At 36.9% G+C, this 11,388-nt stretch overlaps 1 long non-coding RNA gene across 1 annotated transcript in view; it reads left to right on the forward strand.

The window, feature by feature from the left end:
* The first annotated feature begins 27 nt into the window (after positions 1 to 27).
* The window catches only part of LOC127553268 (uncharacterized), a 12,694-nt gene continuing 1,333 nt past the window's right edge, over positions 28 to 11,388 (forward strand). Inside the window, exons 1-2 of the long non-coding RNA XR_007951711.1 lie at positions 28 to 288; positions 1,891 to 2,008. This is a non-coding gene — a long non-coding RNA (uncharacterized LOC127553268). The remainder of the gene's footprint in view (positions 289 to 1,890; positions 2,009 to 11,388) is intronic.

Consider the following 11,388-nt stretch of genomic DNA (forward strand, 5'->3'; position numbering starts at 1 on the left):
TTAACTTCTGTGCCTCCTTCCATTTTTTTCAAGCTATTTTCTTTATCCAGTATGATCAACAATTTTTGAGCCAACCAATAAATCTATCAATAATCATCTATGATGTACCTATTAAGTGCTGGAAATATATATTAAAATGAGATTAAAGTGAGGAATTAAAAATTGAGGGAATTAGTCAAAAACTACAGAAAGAGGAAATAATTGAACTAAGTCATGGAGTTAGGGTTTTTAAGAGGCAGAGATGAGAAAAGAAAATATTTCAGGAATGGAAGGATAGACTGTACAAAGGTATGTGATAGCCAGGGATGGGGGAAAGGGGAAGATGGAATGTAATAGACATTGAATTTCTGTTTGCCTCAATTTTCTCAATTTCTCAATTAGGAATGTAGAGTATCAGTGTGGGAATGTGTCTAAATTTTGCATTATCAGTTGAAGAAGGAAGACTGACCTTAGCCTTAATCTTACTTGGCAAGCTGAGTGGACACTCCATGCCTAGAGATAAAAATGTGAACTGAGAAGAATTACAGAAGAATCCTTGTAGATTGTATTTTTTCTTAAAAGTTGGTTTTATCTGCCTGTTACCTATGACCTTCACCCTGTCCCTGAGCCACCTCCTTTATTCACCTGTAAAACTGAATTTCTTTCCAATTGTAAATTGTAGGATCTGGTCTCCTTTCCATATGTTCCTCTCTCTCTCTCTCTCTCTCTCTCTCTGTTCTTTCTGCTCTCTATCTAGCCCTGGCATCCCAAACTTTGATAAGGAAAACAAAAATATATAGCTCTAATTTTGCCTTTGATGTAAAGGAGTCTGAGTAAAATGTTGCTCTCTGTTCCTCTCCCCTGACTTTATAATGATACACTGATGCCTTTTTTCTTTCTTTCCCTTTGGGCAATGTGGTGAAGAGAGGGTCATGGGGACCTGCAAGAGGTTGTTGAATAAAACAATTTGAGAAGCAATCAGTGTATTGGGATGGGAGGAATTGGAGCAGTCCTCAAGTGAAGAGAAAAAGACTCCCTGGAGGACCTGATGTTCAGGAGCACAACAGGGTGGTAATGGAAAGCAAAATTCACCCCAGAGGCACAGTAGGCACCCTCCTTCTCATCACGGGGCCATGCAGTGTTAATTGAATGAATGAATGAATGCAGTATAAAAAAAAAAAAAGTATTTCCCTGCTTTCAGAGAATCTTCAAAAGGGAAAGGATCTAAATCTTTAGAGTGGGAAGAGTTTTTAAAAATCATCTCTATTTCTCTCTTCTTTTCTTTTTTCTTCTCTTCTATTATCTCTCCTCTCCTCTCTACTTTCTCTCCTCCTCTTCCCCCCTCTCTCTTTCTCTCTCTATCTCTGTCTTCTTCTCTTTTTCTGTCTTTTTCTCTGTCTCCCTTTCTCTTTGTCTCTCTCCCTCTTTCCCTTCTTCCCTCCCATTTCTTTCCTTTGCTTTTCCTTTGTTTCCTTCCTTCCCTCTCCCTTCTTCTCTCTCTCCTTCCTTTGTTTCCTCTTTTTCTCTCCCTCCCCTCCCTTTTCTTCTCTTCTCCTCCTCCAACTTACTTCTCCTAAAATTACTTGGTTTCCTCATCTATAAAGTAAAACTAATAATAGCATCTACCTTAAGTAATTTATTTGAGGTAGCTAAGTGGCACAATGGATAGAGTACTGAGTCTGGAGTCAGGAAAATCTGAGTTCAAATGTGACCTCAGGCACTTAATATGATCCTGGGCAATTCATTCCACTTGTTTGCTACAATTTCTTCAACTAGAAAATAGGGATAATAATAGCACCTCCCTTTCAGGGTTGATATGAAGATCCCTTAAGATAATAATCCTAAAATACGTAGCACAGTGCCTGGCATATGTTAGGTGTCATATAAATGCTTATTCTCCTTCCTTTATAGGATTGCTTTCTACCTTGGGGGTCCACCTGATCTACCTAATTCTCACTCGTGGCTCCAAGAAAATGTAGCATGCAAAGCGGTCACACTCTGGAAAACTGTTTCAGCAGACAGACAGAAGGTAACCAAAGAGTCTCAAACCTTACTGTCAGTTAGAGGGATGTCTACCCCAGGTATGTAAAGACTTCCCCTGGTGGAATAGGAGGATGAGAACAATTTGTTCTAACAACCAGGAAGGCAGGTGTTGTGGAGCACTTGAGAGTTTGGTTAGCCATCAAAAACATCAAGGTCATCCTCTGCAATTCCACTCATCATTGTCAGTCCTCTTGATCCTATCCTGCCACATGACAATGGTGGCTTTGGAAGAGTGAGTAAGGTTGATAACTTTGTGCAACTCTGCCTCCAATTTCCACAGGAGTCAAAAGATATCTTTATATCATCTTACCATTTCTGCTCTCAAGGTCTTGAGGCAATAGGTGAATGAGGAACCAGCAGATGTGTACACTAGGAGCCACAGTCACAACCATGCACACAGGTGACCCAGGCCATAAGGTGGCCTTTGCTGGAAGCAGCAATGGTGTTTGGCAGATCTCTGGGTGTCTGAGCAGCCTTTTAAGGATCACCCTGCTCGGCGCTAGAAAAGGTGCCCTAAAAATTGTCTGATTACCCAACCGTGGCTTGATTATTGCAGCAGGCAGGGATCCCCCCTGTGGTCTAGACACTGAAAATGTACAAAAATGTCTGAAAAGTTGATTCCTCTCATCATTGGTACATGGAATGTGTGCACACTTATAGACAGCACAAAATCCAGTAGACCTGAAAAAAGAATAGCTCTTGTGGGGAGAGAACTCAGCTTGTATTGCATCCAAATAGCAGCCTTGAGTGAAACAAGGCTGGCAAATGAAGGCCAGCTTACTGAAGTAGGAGCTGGATACGCATTTTTCTGGAGGGGCTGCAGTGAAAGGGAGCACTGTGAAGCTGATTGCAATCAAAACTAATCTAGTAAACAAGCTCACATGCCTTCCAAAGGGAGTGAATGACAAGTTCATGACAATGCAATTGCCAGTTGCCATGCCAGCATCATCAATACCTCTGCTCTCATGATGATGAACCCTGCTGAAGTCAAAGAAAAATTTTACAAAGACCTGGAAATCCTTATCATCAATGTGCCAAAAGAGAACAAGCTTATAATTCTGAGTAACTCAGACTACCAGACATGGCAGGGAGTCCTTGGAGAAGTGGAGTTGGAAACAGAAATAGCAGTGGTCATTTACTGTTAAAAATTTGTGCATCTCATCACCAACAATGTATTCCATTTAGCTAAATGCAATAAAACTTCATGGATTTCCCCTCACAGGAAATACTGGCATTTGAGAGACTATATGATTGTAAGAAGAAGAGGTACACAGGATGTGAGAATGATAAATATGGGTGGTGCAGAGTGCTCTAGGATCATAGATTTTTTTCTCTCCAATCTCAACATTCATATTCAACAAAAGTGGCATCCTGAGGGAAAAAAAAACCTACAAGAAGAATTAATGTCAACAGATTAGAGTGCTTCTCTGAGAGAGAACAGTTTGTTGCCAACTTGGAGAGTAAGTTGAGGCAACACACAGCTGGCAACAATGGAGCAGAAAAAGAATGGACAGCTTTCAGAGATTTGGTGTACAATAGTCCATCTGCTCATCTGGGTCAGAACATTCACAATCATCAAAACTGGCTTGATTAAAATGATGGGGAAATTCAGAAGGTGCTAAATGAAAAACAAGAACTCCACAGGGTGTACAAGCAGAATGGTTTATCCATCTCTAAGAAGGTAATATCAATTCCATCAAAAGAAACTTAGAGAGATTCAGGATTCTTGGTTTAGTAAAAAGGCAAATGAAATTCAGTTTTATGTTGATAACAATAATTCAAACCATTTTTATGATGCACTGAAGGCTATTTATGGGCCAAGGACCTATGATACACCTCAACTATTCAATGCTGATAGTGCCATACTGATTAGTGATAAAGACACGAATTTAGAAAGATGATCTGAACATTTTCATAGTGTTCTCAACAGACCCTCATCAATCAATGCTGATGCTATTGACCATTTACTTCAAGTTGAAATCAGTCACCCTAGGTAAAGTTCCAACTGAAGAAGAGGTTTTGAATGCTATTAGGCTACTTTTGTGTAATAAAGCACTGGGTGCTGATTACATTCTAGCTGAGATTTACGAGGTGGAGGGTCCATTGGTCATACAACAGATGACTGAAATTTTCCAGATTATATGCCAAGAGGAAGTTATGCCCTAGGAGTTCAAGGATGTCTCCATTATCCATCTTTATAAAGGTAAAATAGATGGTCCTATGACAATTTGGGGAGGGGGAGTATTTCTCTTAGTGATTGCTGGCAAGATTCTTGCTAGAAGCCTTTTTAATAAGCTGGATCCTAGGGATAGTAGGTAGTGCAGTGGATACAGCACCAGCCCTGAAGTCAGGAGGACCTGAGTTCAAATGTGACCTCAGACACTTAACACTTCCTGGCTGTGTGCCCCTGGTCAAGCCATTTAACTCCAATTTCCTCAAGGAAAAAAAAACTACAAAAAACAATAAGCTGTCCCTATGCCTAGAAAAATATCATCTACCTGAAAGTCAGAAGGTCTACAGAAAGATACAGAAGGAGCCAAGAAACAGTTGATAAGATGTTTACTGCCCTAAAGCTCCCCCAAAAAATTCCAGGAATAGAACAGAGGTCTGCATACAACATTTGTAGATCTGACCAAGTTTTGATACTGTCAGTCATGAGGGCTTATAGAAAATTATGCCAAAATCTTGTTGCCCAAGAGAAGTTTATCAGTATAGTGCATCAATTTCATGGTAGCATTCTAACCCAGGTTCTGGGCAATGGGCAATGGTCTCAAACTTCCCCAGTCACAACAGAGTGAAAGAAAGCTGTCTGCTTGCTCCCGTGATGTTTTCAGCCATGCTATAACATGCCTTTAAGACAAACATAGAATCAAAGTCAGCTACTGCACAGATGGTGAATTCTCTAATTTGAAAAGGCTACAAGCCAAAACTAAAGTGGAAGGAGGGTTGGCGCATGATTTTTTTGTTTGTTTGTTTGTTTGCTTGCAGATGATTATATGCTTGATGAAGTTGCTGAAGCTGGGATGCAACAAAGTATGGATTAATTCTCGGCTCCTTGTGCTTATTTTAGCCTAACAATTAACACCCCCCAAAAACACAGGTCTTCCATCTCTATTTTATATGGAACCATCAGTTACAGTAAATGGTGAAGGCAGTGGATAAGTTCTCTTACCTTGACAGTATACTTTCCAGGGATGTCCACATTGATAATGAGATTGACACACATCTTCTTGGGCTAGCTCAGTGTTTGGGAGACTCTGAAGGAAAGTATGGGAGAGAAAAGGTATTAGACTGACCATAAAATGAAGATCTACAGAGCCATTGTGCTGACCATTCTTGTATAACTGTGAAACCTGGAAAGATTAGTGCTGTCCAGGAAACTGAATCGCTTCTATTTGAATTGTTTTAGGAAGATTCTAAAGATCATCTGGCAGGATCAGAGACCAGACCCTGAGGTCCTTTTTTAAACTAAACTATCAAGCCTTCCTACCCTACTGTAGAGGCTTGGGCTAACTCCATTATTTGAAAGCCAAATGTATGCTTGCCAAAAAAAAGTTATTTTATAAAGAACTCACAGGGCAAGAGCTCACAAGTCAAAAAAAGCGATAGTAGGACAATCTCCTTAGTCTCACAGTTACCAATTTCAAATCTTTCCTTTTCTAGGAAGGAAAGGAAATTTAATCCCACTGCAAGTAATCAAAGGACCGGTCTAAGTTTAAAACAAAATCTATTTTCTGACTCCAAATGCAGGTCATTGTCTTTCTTTCCCACAATCTTATGTTGCCTAATCTATATGAGGTTGTTGTTTCTTCTTTAGTTTTTAAAAATTAAATTAAATTTATTTTTAATTTTTAAATTACATTTTAAATTTCAAATCATGTCCCTCCCTCTTTCCTCACCCCACAGTAGAGGCTACCTTTTCACACATATTATATTTATATCCATGTTTATATTTATGTCTAAATCTTTATCTCTATGTTTATGTCTATAGCTACATCTATATCTATTTCTGTCTGTCTATCTATCCATCCATCTATCTATCTATCTATCTATCTATTTATCTATTTATCTATCTACCTACCTAACCATACCATTTATACTTCTGTTTTTCAGTTCTCTCTCTGAAGATAACATCTTTCTTTCTAGGCTCTTGGTAGTTTATTTGAATATTTATGGTACTCAGAATAATTTTCTCATTCATACTTATTCTTTGCTTTGTTTTGTTTTTTATTCATAGATATTCTTTGAACAATATTACAGTTACCATATACAGTGTTCTCTTGGTTCTGCTCATTGATTCACTCTTCATTATTTCATGCAAGTCTTTCCATGTTTTTCTAAAGTCAACCTGATTAACATTTCTTACAGCACAGTAGTGTTTCATCACAATCATATACCACAATCAATTGAACTATTCTCTAATTGATGGGCACTTCTTCAATTTCCAGTTCTTTGCCACCACAAAGAGTGTTTCTATAAATATTTTAGAAAATATAAATTCTCATATTCCTAATCATAAGATAGAGGTACATCTTTGACTAGTATCCATAATTCTGTTTTATGCCTTATTTCATATTAATTATTAGAAAATTATCCCACAAAGTCTTTTCTACATCTCCATCTTACATAATATCTATATATTTATGGGAAGCACCTTGTTGGAAGAAAGCATTTAAAATATCATCTTACTAAGAATAAATTGTTATAATCAATAAAACATGAATGCAATGAGATTTTGTGTTCTCTCTATCTTTCAACTAGTTGTATTATATGATTGTAGTATTCTCTTCAAAAATATAATGGTTCTCTGGGAGCAGATTTCTTGGGGGGCTTCTGAAGGCAGCCTTAGTTTCAGTTCAGAGTAATAATCACCTCAAATGCAGCCAGGAGTTAAAAGTTTAGAATTTTATTGTTTCTTCTAAAATAGCCTGGTTGGTTCCAAGAACTCTTGTAGCTTGTCTGCCAGCTTCAGCTTCCAGCTCTCTCTGAATCTTGGTTCTGCCCAACTGCCGTCTCTAGCTTCTCAATCTCCCCAACTGATCGACTTCTGGCTTCCAATCTCTTCAACTCACTTACTTCTGACTCCAGGAGCTTGTTATATATGATCTCTTAAAGGTGTGAACCCAAAGGTTGACGACTCCTCTGAGAGAGTGTGATTGTGGGCTTCTGACATGTGAATCTTCCGAGCTCGTGAACTAATGTGTGAGCTAATGTGTGAACTCTCAAAGATATAAACTTAAGCATTGTTTCTATCAATTCTAGTGACTTAACACTTTATTTCAAGTAATGGCTCATAACATATGATGATGTAGGCAGAATAAACCCTTATGAAAAAAATGTTTAAGCACATATTCTTTTCCTTTTCCTCTGATCATCTTAAGAAATAGACTTGAGTGATATTGTTGAGTCAATTGTGAAGGTATTGACAGTTTTACAACTTTTTGGACTTAATTCCAGATTGCTCTACCACTTAACATGATTGAATCAATTCACAGTTCCATCAGTAGAATTCCCAATCCCTATATTTTTGCCCACCTGCATTTTTGATTTCCTTTACAGGATAACTATACAATATTTCGGAGTCCGATTCTTTTTGTACAGCAAAATAATGGTTTGGACATGTATACTTATTTTGCGTTTAATTAATATTCTAATATATTTAACATGTATTGGTCATCCTGCCATCTAGGGGAGGGGATGGAGGGAAGGAGGGGAAAAATTGGAACAAAAGGTTTGGCAATTGTCAATGCTGTAAAATTACCCATGCATATAACTTGTAAATAAAAAGCTATTAAAAATTTTTTTAATTGCTCCAGTTTACTATTAATAAAAAATCCAGTTTCCTTCTTACTACCTTCTGCCTCATGATTCCCTCATGTTTAATCTTTCCTTTAATTTTTTTTTGTTGTTGTTGTTATAAATGGAGGTAATTTAAAGTCTATTTTGTTGTTAGCATTTAGTAGTCACTTCATCATATTTTGGGGCATACTCTTCCTGCCATTTTTTTCTTGTAATTCATACTACTCTTGTTATTCATTGTTGGTTTCAAATCTTTTTCTTCCAAATGGTACACATTTAGTCTGCTGTTACTGATTCAGCTTTGGGCAAAATCGTGAAGTAGGTAAAATTCAAAAATGACGTCTTTTCTATCTTTTACATTAGTAACCCTTTTCTACCTTCAGGAAACTTCTTTATCAAATACCTCTTCTGGATCCCATTAAAAAAAATCAAAATTCTATTTTGTATCCCATTTTTGGTTCCAGCTGGCTGTTAATTAATATTTGACAAGATATGAACTGATAATTGAAATGTTAGCTGATAACTAAGGTGTGATCCCACCTAGAGATTTTTGCATTTTAAAAGGGAACTCTTGCAGAGAAAAAAATCTTTTAAAACTGGTGAGAATTTAAGGTATATTGACAAATCGAAGGCAATATTTATAGCTGGGATTGGGAACAGGAGGTTCTGCCAGGTCATCCCTCTCAAATCATAATTTCAGAGTCATAAGAGATTGAGAAATTTGCTAGCTCAACCTCTTTTGTAGAGAAGGAAACAAGACAAGTTGCTAATTCAGGCAATGGTAAAGCTAGAAATTTGGACAGTTAGATGGTGCAATGGATAGAACACTGAACCTGAAGTATAAATGCTTACAACTTCCATAGTCTATGTTTGGTTCCCAGTTTCCTCATCTATAAAATGAGCTAGAGAAGGAAATGACAAACCGCTCTAGTATCTTGCCCAAGAAAATAAAAAAAAAACAAAAACAAAAACTAAGGTTATAAAGAGTCAGCCACAACTGAAATTAATTGAACAATGACAATAAAACTATTCAGAATTAAGAATTCAGATGATCAAGCCCTAGAGCTCACTGCCTTTCTACTGTTCCGAACTAGGCTGCCAATTCTAATCTCTGTCAGTTTTGCTCCTGTTTACTCAGAAATTACCCCCATCCTTTATATCTGTTTTTTTGAGAGTAGGAAATTAGCATGGAACTAACAAGTCATTTATCAATTAGTTTTCTGACCTCTGAGTTAGCTATGCTGCTATTCACCACAAAACAAATCTCAAAGAGTTTCCCCAAAAATTCTACATCTTGGGAGGGTTGAAAAAGAGAGCCCTTTGCTAGGATTCTTGAACTGTCTTTTTTTGTAAGGTAAACCAGATGAAAACTACCAGCCATGAAGTAGGACCATTTGGATAATAGAGATAAAGAGACTTTATCAATCCTTTCATTTCACCTATGAACTGGGATGCTAAAATATTAAATGAGTCATTCAAAGCCACACAGCTAGTTAATGAAAGAGCCAAGATTAAAATCCAAATTTTCTTATTCTTTGTCAGGCATTTTTTCCATCTCTCATGTTCCTCTCAAATAAATAGTGAACTAGCCACCCAAGTTCACTGATCTTAGGCTCTTTGCCAGGGGTGTATTAGTAAATGTTTTAACAGTCAGTGCTCTGGGGAAGGAGGGAAATGTACACATGACATACTTTTAAGTATAATCCAAATTATTAACATTTTTTCCATCAATTTCTCAATTCTAGATAATCAACAAAACAATAAACCCATCCCTGATTTGTAGCCAATTTGTTTCCCAATTTCTGAAGTATAAATACTCACACTGAAAATTTAACAAGTGGCTCTGTTTAGCCAGCTCTGGCACACTCCTATCCAAGTCACAGATTTGACAGAGATAAAATGAGAGGGTTGTATTACATGGTCTCTAATGTCCCTTACAACTTCCATAGTCTATGGTTCTAAAATGCTATGATTTCTCTTTTTTTTTTTTTTTTGCTGCTATGTCTTTGGTGTAATGGAAAAGACCCCAGGCTTAGAGTGAAGGGATAAGAGTTCTAAGTTTTAAAATTGATTCACTATGTGATTTTCAGCAAGTTACCTACAGCATCACTTATGCCATTAGTAAAATAAGAAGGTAGAGTGTCTCATGGACCTCTTCTCTTTCTAACATCCTGCTTATACAGTGAGAAGAGCTGAGTGAATAGGATAAAAAGCTAAGGGACATGAGTCTGAGAAGGTTATGGAGGCCACATATTTTCAGTAACATTTTGAAGTAGGAAGGGATGTCATCTGGTGGACATGAAAAGAAAGGACACTTCTGGTGGAAATAGCAGGAACAAAAACACCTGAATGGCGGGAGTGAATAGATCATGAATAGATGATGTGAATCTTTATAAAACTGAAAAAAAAAATTAAACTAATTCTACTAAGTTCTATTCTGATTTTTGTTGTAGGGTTTGTGTATACCTCTTATTTCCTATCCCTGATAATTCTACTTTAATTCTGCTCTTTAATTTGCCTTGCTATTACTTAACTTTCCTTTACCTCTAGTTACCTAAATTCCCGCTTGCCAAAAAGATTATTTTTATGGAGAACTCACACAGAGCAGTGTCTCACAAGTTGGTCAGAAAAAATGATCCAAGGACATGCTCAAGGTTTCTCTTAAGAACTTTAGCATTGAATATATAACATGAGAGACACTGGCACAGGACCACCCAGAATCAGAGAAGGGGCATGGTAGTATTATTCTACCATTATTCTACACATCCTTCCTTACCCTGCCTTATCCTTTATCTCTTGTTCATTAAATTACATATCTTATCTCACTGTCATAAATCTTCATATCTTTCTATACCCCACCTTATCCTATTCCTTTCCTCTTTATTTCTTTATAGATTTTGGAAGATACTATTCCCTTGATAGTATAGATGTAAAGTTGCCTATTTAACTCATTCCTGATGTGAATAGGTTTTTAGAACTATTAACCCTCCTTCCCTCTCTAATGTCTCTGTGTCTATTCTTCCTCTGTACCTCATTTATATGAAATAATTATTTTTGCCTTCACTCTGTCATAATCTTTCTTTTGAGCTGTCAATCTTAAACATATTCTATAAATTTTCCTTGTAAAAAATAAACAATTTATTCATGTTGAGTTCCTTGAAACTGACTCCTGATATTAAGCTAATATATGTTAAATTTTCTATTAAGTTTTGGTTTGGTTAATAGGCAGTACTGCAAATCTGCAAGTTCATCGAACATCCATTTTTTCTCATATAATAGAAAATTTTGCTGGCTGCAGGCCTAGTTCTTTTGATTGTCAGTAAATATGATTCCAGGACCTGTGGTCTTTTATTGTGGCAGCTGATAAATCCTGTACAATTCCAATTGTAGCTCCAGCTTATTTGAATTGTTTTTTTCTTGTTTCTTGCAAAATGGTCTTTTTGATCTGGCGGTTTCGAAATTTGGCAATAATCTTCCTATGTGTTTTCCACAAAGGATCTCATTGAGGAAGTGGTGGGTGGATTTTTTCTATTTCTACTTCCCCTTGTGTTACTCCAGGACAATTTT

This window comes from Antechinus flavipes, chromosome 3 (genome assembly GCF_016432865.1).
Source record: "Antechinus flavipes isolate AdamAnt ecotype Samford, QLD, Australia chromosome 3, AdamAnt_v2, whole genome shotgun sequence".
In the NCBI taxonomy this organism is placed as follows: Eukaryota; Metazoa; Chordata; class Mammalia; order Dasyuromorphia; family Dasyuridae; genus Antechinus; species Antechinus flavipes.